This window comes from Bidens hawaiensis, unplaced genomic scaffold (assembly GCF_021521415.1).
Source record: "Bidens hawaiensis isolate Kalapana, Puna unplaced genomic scaffold, B.hawaiensis_p1.1 tig00044063_1, whole genome shotgun sequence".
Lineage (NCBI taxonomy): Eukaryota > Viridiplantae > Streptophyta > Magnoliopsida > Asterales > Asteraceae > Bidens > Bidens hawaiensis.
In genome coordinates, this window is record NW_027497807.1 from 23,383 (window position 1) to 33,061 (window position 9,679).

The 9,679-nt window shown below is 34.6% G+C and overlaps 1 pseudogene across 1 annotated transcript; it reads right to left on the bottom strand.

Moving 5' to 3' along the window:
• Positions 1-2,542: 2,542 nt before the first annotated feature.
• On the bottom strand, positions 2,543-6,410 carry LOC143594691 (G-type lectin S-receptor-like serine/threonine-protein kinase At5g24080; annotated as a pseudogene). The gene is made up of 5 exons (XR_013146380.1): positions 6,132-6,410; positions 3,996-5,347; positions 3,628-3,808; positions 3,084-3,537; positions 2,543-2,893 (listed from the first exon to the last, which is right to left on the bottom strand). The product of XR_013146380.1 is annotated as a G-type lectin S-receptor-like serine/threonine-protein kinase At5g24080 (transcript).
• Between the last annotated feature and the right edge of the window lie 3,269 nt (positions 6,411-9,679).

The window sequence follows — 9,679 nt, forward strand, 5'->3', positions numbered from 1 at the left end:
AATAAGAATAAGTAGATCAAATCGAGTGAGAGTTGTATTATAAGGAAAGAGGTGGCGATGTTATCAGAGGGTGGATATTAATATTAATAATAATAATAATAATAATCGATGATTGAGAGAACAATGGACTATGGAGACTGGATGGCTTAGTAAGTAAGTACCTAGGTTGTATCGAAGAAACTAAACTGAAGAGGTTGGCTGTCTGTCTGTCAGGTCAGATGCGTGTATGTTTAGGTAAGGGTCCTTCTGGGCTTTAGAAAAAATTATCAAATTTGTCCTATTATGTTTCTTGTCTTATAATCAGAAGGGCGTATAGCCCTATATGTCACATCTGAAATATATTTTTTAATTTATTATTTGTTATTATTATTATTAGTTATTATTATTTCTTACCAAAGGACTTCTAGTCTAATGGTATCTTGGTGGTGGGATAAGACTTAGTGATCATAAGGTCTTAGTTTCGAATCTCACAAGTGGGGTTTTTCTCAAATATTGAGTTTCCTTCTGAATTGGTGGCTTGATGGTGGATATGATCACCTGGTATCACAGGTGGCATGATGATACTCCAGTGGTCCGTGAGTGATCCAAATTAATCATTCAAAAAAAAAGTTATTACTATTTATTATTTTGTTATTATTATTATTATTACTGTTATAATTCCGATGAGGGTGCTGTAACATTTCGGATTTTTTGTATTTGTATTCATTAAACCAATTCGGGATCGTAATTCGGATCTTTAGAACTATTTAAAACTTGTATTTATTGGTATTTAACTTATTTTATAATTTCATAACCTTCAATTATGCCAAATGTCCCTTAGAAAACTTTAAAATCGCTTAAAAAGGCTAAAAATCGCATTTTCGGGAACTACAGGCTAAAGTCAAACATCTTTGACTAGTCAATTTTTCATGCTTCTGGTCGGAACCGACTTTCGGTCTAGAAGACTTTTATTTTTGTAACAAAATTTTAAGGCTAGTGACCAAAACCTGATTTCCGACTCGCTGTTCAGATTCTGGTCAGTACCAGCTCGCTTAAACGTTTAATTTAACATAACCGGAGTTCTAAACATCCGTTTGGATCGATTCCAACGACATTTTAGAACTTGAAACTTTGAGATATGATAATATAAGCAAAAACGAACTTAATGCCATTGGATCGATCCAAACGGATGTTTAGAACCCCCGGTTATGTTAATAACAACAATAAATAATAATAATAACAAATAATAAATTAAAAAAAATATATCAGAGGCGGCGTATAGGGCTATACGCCCCTTCTGATAATAAGACAAAAAACATAATATAAAATTGGTGGTTTTTCCTAGAAAAGCAACCAATACGCCCCGTATAGAGCTATACGGGGCGTATTGGTGGGTGTTTTAGCAAAAAGTGGGGTGTCTGTAGAAAACCCCTTAGGTAAACGGACACACATAGACAATCCAAGTAGTTGTAGATTGGTCCGACTGTCATTAATGGGCCGTTATTTTCACATCGCCAATGATGATACTAGTTTTTTTAGGGGTTTTTACTTTTTAAAGTGGCTAAACTGAATCAAAACAAAAGATGACTGAAAAATAGAGTAGGAACCGGAACCTATTATATTAAAGTAAACTGTTTATATTCCGGTTCTTCGGTTCCACGTTTAGAACCACCAGTTTTACCGGAAACCGTTTAATGCAAATTCTGATAACCGAGAACCATAAGGTAACATACGTTAGCGGTTCTGAGGCACCGGTTCAGTTAGGGTTCCTCGGTTCTGACTGTTCCAAACCATTTTTTGCTCACCCTTACAAGTGGTACATGTAGGCCCGAACTGTTTGACTGGATGTTTATTTAACTACACAAATGAACATGAGCAAATGTTTCGTTTGTTCGTATAACCTTTACATGCATTCATTTATGTATGTTTATTCTCATTTTTTTGATGAACTTTGTATAAATCATTTAGTTGATGCTTTAAATGTGTTTGTTTACATTTGTTCATACACATTTGTGTATCTTTGTTCATTTTATGTTTGGTTATGTTCGCATACACTTGTTAAAATTGATTGGTATCTCCCATGTCAAGATATTTCTTCTCACTTCAAAGTCGGCCACAAAGAAAATCCTAATAGACGCTTAATTCGTGTTGGAGTTTATGTTTGGAATGCTAGTCGGTCATGCAGTCCCCCTTTATTTTATTATCGCTGATGAATTTTCTATTAAGATAGGAGATGAATATACAATAATTTCACTGTCTTAAAGTCCCATACATGTTTTGCCTTGTAGTGTGAGGTAAGACAGGATCCCATGGGCATACGATCGTTTAGTTATTATCTATCATAGTCTTACTCGTTCTCTTAGCATGGATACATATAGATCGATAAACGTTTAGTAATCACATATGATATGGTTGATACAATAAAAGACAATTAAATGCTAACTTTAAAGAAAACAAAGATATAATTTAATTAAATGTGATCTTTAAATAGCATTTTGCTACACATGTGATCTTTAAATATTGGGGACAAAAATAAAAAACAAGTTAGTCTTTTGATTTACCATCACCTCGGTGACATTGTAGAGTAACTACATGTTGCACGAGATGATGATGGTTGGCTTGTGATGTTGGTGATAGTGAACGAGCTAAACTGGTTAAACTCTCGTTTCATTGCTTTGTAAACATGGTCTAACCCTTCCTCGATGAGTTCTAACACTGACTGAGGCATAGGTGGGTCGTTCACCTCTACCGAACCTTCCAACATCATCACCACCTCACTCATTGAAGGACGCATGTTCACCTCGTCTTGAATGCACCAAAACCCTACTTTTAACGCTCTCAAGAGCTCGTCTTCTTCCACCAACCCTTCTAGACGCTTATCCGCCACTTTCATAGCGTTCCCATTGTTCATTTCCTGTTGATATTGGAGATAATTGTGTATGTTAATATGATATCTCAATCTTCCAAAAAAAACACATAAAAATACTACTTAGTTTAAAACTTGAGACCCATTCATGTTAAAATCTTACTTAAATTGAACATGTGTTAAGGGTAAATGCAAATCAAACATGAGTATTGTATATAGCCATATGCATCATGTATACCTTATAAGCCCATCCAGGAAAGAAGAAATTGTCAGCATCAAAACTCATATCAAGGTTTCTTCGGCCACCGACTATTTCCAACAAGAGCATTCCATAACTATAAACATCGGCTTTTACTGTCACGGGACGATTACTAATCCACTCTGGAGCCAAGTAACCCCGTGTTCCTCGAACCATGGTCACCACCTGCGAGTGCTCCCTTCCCATCAGCTTAGCCAAACCAAAGTCCGAAACTTTAGGACAAAAGTGTTCATCCAATAGAATATTCTCCGGCTTTATATCACAATGTATTATCCTATCTCGACATTGCTCGTGAAAGTATGCAATCCCTTGCGCAGTTCCAACGGCTATGTAAAATCTAGTTGGCCATTCCAAGAGCCTCTCTCGAGTTTTATGCGGAACAAATAACCATTTGTCTAAAGATCCATTTTTCATAAACTCATACACCAAAAGCCTACATTTTGTTAAAATAGCCACAATTTAACTCAACAAAATTCGCTTATTCACTGTTCTAATAAGACTACAACTTGTAACTATAACATACCTTTGTGGACCTTCCGAGCAATACCCGCACAAGCGGACCAAGTTCATATGATGCATCGAACCAATTGTGTTTACTTCAGTTACAAATTCCCTTTCTCCACGTGGCAAAATCCGGTCGAGTTTTTTTACTGCGATTAATGTACCATCTCCTAAACTTCCTTTGTAAACACTACCAAATCCACCTAAAAGTGCACACATTTGGGAAATTTTAGCATTAAGGGGATGTTTAGGTGAGCTTTTAAAAATGTTTATTTGCTTTTTGAAAAGTAAAAACTGTTTGGTAAAGCTTCATTTTAAAGATTCAAAATGAAGTCTTTCAAAAAGCAAATAAACAGTTATTTGATAATCCAACTTAAAAGTAAAAAGTACCTGTTCCGAGTAGCTCTGAAAAATGATTTGTCTTGTTTTGTAAGTCACGAAAGTTAAAACTAATAGGGGCTCCTGAGACAAGCAAGGAACTATTGAGCTCTCTTTTCAATCCTCTCCTTTTATGAATATGAATGTACAATAGACAACATAGGAGTCCAACTAGAACAAGCATGCCGAGTACAACCGGAGGAACCAAAACCTTCGTTCGGGTACTGCTGCTCATCCCTGTGTCTTTGGGTTCACGGCTCGAAGACCAATTCGATTGAATCTTAACAAACATGGTAAAACTCGAGGCCTCAAACCCACCAAACTCCAAACTCTTTAATAACCAACAATAAGGTGTCTCTTGGTTTAACCCGTAAACCGAAGCAACACATTCGCAGTCTGATAAACAAGCGTCACCACACTTCGAAACTGTTGCATTATCGCTATAGTTTGCGATCACCGCTGAATCTAAGTAATAATAATTTGTTTGGTTAACTGTTTCCATTTAGAGTTGGGAATCAGTCGAGTTCCTATTAGGAACTCTGCAGTTTCCAGTAAAGGACGAATTTGTCCTGCACTTGAAATCACCTTTATTGGTATCAGAACCAGGCAAACACTCACAAGAAGCGTTTGTTTTGATTCTGTCCAAATTACATATCCCGTTTCCACAAATTCCCGCAATATCACACGGGTTTGAAACCGGCGCCCATTCGGCTACCCATTGTCGAGACCCATTAACATCGTTATCCCAACGATATAACCGAAGATTACCATTAGTTTCCAAAACTAGCCTCCTGAGAACCAATGGTCTGGTTGTTTGGTTACTAGCAAATGATAATTCACCTTTGTCATTATCATTCTTGTAAACGTAAACCGCTCCGACAGAATCACCGCCATAAACTACCCCGAAACTCCCGGCTTGGTCAAGGACCGCCACGACATCTCCGGTAACATTAGAGAAGTCAGGTGTTTCCCAATATGAATAGTTAGATTGAGCTTCTATTGATAGATTATAAGGATCTGAAGGTAAGTTATATGTTAAAGCTAAGCTTAATGAAGTGGGTTCTTGTAGGATTTTCAAAGTGTAATAACCGCCGCCTCGTGTGGGCACCCGTGAAGAAGTCAACTCAACGTTGATGGTCAAAGGATGACCAGGCAAAAGTGTGTCTGATGGGTGTGAGAAGCTTTGCCATGCTATGTTTTGTTCACTGGTGTATAGTACGAGGTTTCCGTTTTCTAACAACTCCGCGGACTGAACACTGTCGCCACTGGAGTTTGAGGTCCATGCGGTGGTTCGACCGTCGGTTAGGACGAGGTTTCCGGTCGCGTCAAGCTCCAAGATTGCGTTTTTAGTGACCGAAGAGGTTCTATTAAGAGAAAATGCATGGTTTTTTAGTTACCTGCAAAAGTTGCGGTAAATACTAATGCATGCAATATTTAATTTCCTTACATACATACCACAAATGTTGTAACAAATGTTTGAATTGTGTACTAATTATTTTGTTTATAAAACATCACATAGTTTTTATAAGAAACTCATTAAATGGGCATGTTGACAAAATTGGTTTTTGAGCATAACATCACTATATAATATATTTTTTCGTAACTATTCAATAAGAAATTAACGTATATCAATTTGTTAGGTGATTTAATAATGTATTAGGTAGTTTGAGTAACATAAAATACAAACTTAGCCTACGATTCTAGTTTCTTTTAAGTGGTTTTATTGTTTTACACGTTTCAAATACAACAAATAGAAACCAACACACATCGCAATAAACCAATATATAATGTTGTTTTAGTTTATGCGGATTTATCTTTTAATCACCTACTTTTACACTTAACATACTGCCTAAAAAGATATAATCTCATTATTATGTTGAAAATTTTTGTTAGTGTTAAAATCATATGTAAAGTAAAGGAAGACGTGTATATGAGTTGAAGTTGCATTTATTTATTTTCTGAGTACTTTCTCATAGTAGTAATCTGAAACAATATCACTTTGGACACATATATATATATATTAACTAGTATCAAAATAATAGATCATTTTCAGATATTTCAACTAAAAAGGAGCCAAGTTTATATATAAAAAAAAATTAATTCAAAAAGTTTGTCAAAAACAATTTAAAACACTAATAGTGAACTTACAAATATGCCGACCAAGCAAGAGTACGATCTCCAGGAATATCAGCGAACCAAATACCGAGTTGGTATCGCTCGTCTTGTGAACTTAAACCCGGAGCTGGAGTAAACCCGAATGCAAATGTGCCGTTATTCGAAACCCATGCCCGATCGTTATTAGCATATAATCTCGAGCCCAAATCAACCCGACCCGATACACACACAATAATCTCTAGCCAAATAGCAAATAAAAGACACCAAGTAGTCCAACTCGGAAAATAATAAGCCATTTACAAAGGCTCAAGATATTACAAAGTTGGTCAGAATATATATAAAGCACATATATGCATATGTAGACATATAATTTGAATTCGAGTGAGTACGTGTATAGGGGTGGGTGAGCTAAATGTTGAAAAGGGCTAGGTGGTCGGCTTGTGGTGGGAGATATGAGGCCACGTGTTTAGTTTCCTCTGGATGTAACATGGGCCCGGTTTGGGCCAGGGCCGTTATGATGGGCTTGGTTAAACTCACACGTTTCTCTTTCGAAGGAGTGAGGCTAATTTTCTTGAGTTTCACACTTGGATCCGTTACTTTTTGTAATATTTTTGATATTGTATTTAACTCTCTCACACACGACAGTATGACACATATATATAATACATGTAATACACATGACGTTCAATCATTCATTTTCTGAATTAATGAAAGAAGACTTATGGGCCATGTTGACTTTGGCTTGTGGGGTCTTTGTAGGCCTTTCAATAATTGATATTATGTGTCACAAAAGTTTGAAGTTTTAATAATTTCAATATATTGAATACAAAGGCTGTTTTCTTTCTTTGGGTGAAGAATAGATTCATAGAAGCAAGATGTCAGGTGTAGATTGAAAGAGTTAGTGCAATTTTAAGTTTGTTTAAACCATGTGTTATTTGTTTGTAAGTTTGTTTCTTTCTTGTTATTGTGAGAATAATCCCAAATAGAATATTTTCTGCAAGATGACCCGAATTACTAGTTTATGAATATTCAGTGAATCTCTTACTGAAAAGACAAAAATAGAAGGGATGTTACATTAATTACCAACCAAATTCCAAACCAAAAGTGGCGAAATAACAAGACGTAAAAAAGATGATCACTAGTCTCTTAATACTCAACGCATAACCAGCACGTCACCAAACCCACCTCCGCATTTCTTTTAGCCTGTCCATTTCCGCTTTCCAAAGAAAAATGTTTAGCCTCTTAGGGACCTAATTATTCCATTTAATCCATTTAAAGACGAATGAAATATTCAAATTTTCCCTGGAAATAGAAGTTTCTTTATATTAGTCACTGAAAACAAACCTTTCTTATCATTTTTCCACACTCATTTGTCCAAGTTATTTCCTAAATAAACTTGATTCATCAAAACCAAACAAGCTGCTAGTTCGATGGACTCCTCTTAAGTAAAGAGGGTGTTTTCCACCTCCATCGTCTCTTCAGCTCTTTGGAGTATTTTTGGATCATGAATCGATCAATGTCTAATAGTATTTTGTGAAAAGATTAGTGTAATTTAATGTTGTAATTCCTATTTTTGTTTGAAATATCGTCTTAGTAACAAGAGGGGACCATTAGTACAACCACCAATCATGAAAAGGCAACCATGTTTATCTTGGTGCCACCAATGGCGTTTGTTTCTTCATCTTATGAGTCATAATCAACACATTTGACTTTATTAAGGGTCATACTACGACTTATAGCAACTCTTAACCAAGTGTAGGCCGATTGATTGGTTGGATACAATTTAATATAGTAAACCCCAATTAGTCTAGATCGTGATAATAAAGGGCATTAAAACCATAACCAACTAAATATTTATGTCACACTCTTACGGGTCAAAAGCAAAGTGATATGATCCAAATATGCCCTTTTGGAGATTATGTATGCATTAAGAGATTTAAAAAATGTAATCGAAGTAATTTAAAATCTTGTAACAAGTGTGTCTAGTTGAATAAAATGCTAATAATAAGTAATAACAATATTTAAGATTAAGCATGATGGTAAAATTGGGACATAATAGTAATGAGTGGTGATATTCACTACTTATCACCATTTAAGGATGGATGCCATTGTTTTATATATTTTGTAGGGTAATGTTTGTATCAAACGCAAATGACTTTTATCATGAAATGTATATAAATAACTTGAGTAATTATGTTAGCAATAGATACAAATAACTAAAGTAATCAAGTAACCGGTCTAAAAATAGGAGATGAAGTATACGAAAACACAAGTGAGAAAGCACTTGATGGGCCAAACAGTCGGGTTCATTAGCGAGTACACTCAATTGAGAAGTTTAGTTGCGGAGGAATAAGGATTGTCTGAGCACGGAGGGTTATCCAAGCTTGAAGACTAGCATCTATAGTTTAGTAGTTTAATTAGTCATGTTTAATATTAAGACAAGTTTGCTATGTCAGTTTTATGTAAGACTTCCGTTGTGTTATGTTATTTTGAAGTTTAAGAGTTAATTATGTATGTGTAAACCCAACATATGAGGCATCCCATATTACGAGTGTTGCACTGTTTGCATGTATAGTTTGTTCTAGTATAGATACTAAAAAAGATCTTTTTAGACGCTACTCTTTAATTAAATAAGATAACACCTAATCTTATTATTATTATTATTATTATTATTATTATCCGCATAACCAAACACATACACAAGTGGCATCATTCACACATCTTCCTGACGTCACGCCTCTTTTATCTTTGCATTGATCGAAACAAATTTGAGAATCGCATGGATAAAGCTTCCAAGTTTCGTGATACGCTTCGCTCATCATCACCATGCTCCCTAAATTAGTTAAACATTACAGAATGATAAAAATAAGTAATATGTCATACAAAAGTGTTACTCGTATATATGAAGGTTAGAAGTAAAAACATGAGCGGGAGAGATAAGCAATAAGTAATTTGTAGCTTACCGAAAGTTACGAGTATACGTAAAACTACAAAGCAAAGCTTTGCGGAAGACATGCTTATGGTGTTTTAGTGTACTTAAATAAAAGGATTATGCAAATAAATGTTAGTTTTATACTTGAAGAAATTAGTTGATCACATTACAAAAATATATTTTGATATTAAATAGCAATAACTTGAAGAAATTAGTTGATCACATTACAAAAATATATTTTGATATTAAATAGCAATAAATACATAATATTAATGATATATATTCTATTAAGGTATGAATAATAATAATAATAATAATAATAATAATAATAATAATAATAAACACATAATATTGTTGATATTGCATAACAATAAAACCCCTTGTGATTAGGGATATTAAATTCGCCATGAGTTTTTGTGCAACGAGAGTAAGAAAAGTTAGATAGATTAAAAAGATTTACAAATTAATTCAACGAGTATCACTAAGCGACGATAAATATAATGGTAATTTGTTCTCAAACATTGTAAAGAAAACTATTATATTGTTAAGCATAATGCGATTAAATTAAACAAATGCAATTTTGTTATTCAACATATACTTTTATCGGTAAAGACGTTGCCGAGTATACTAATATACAATTATTGCAATT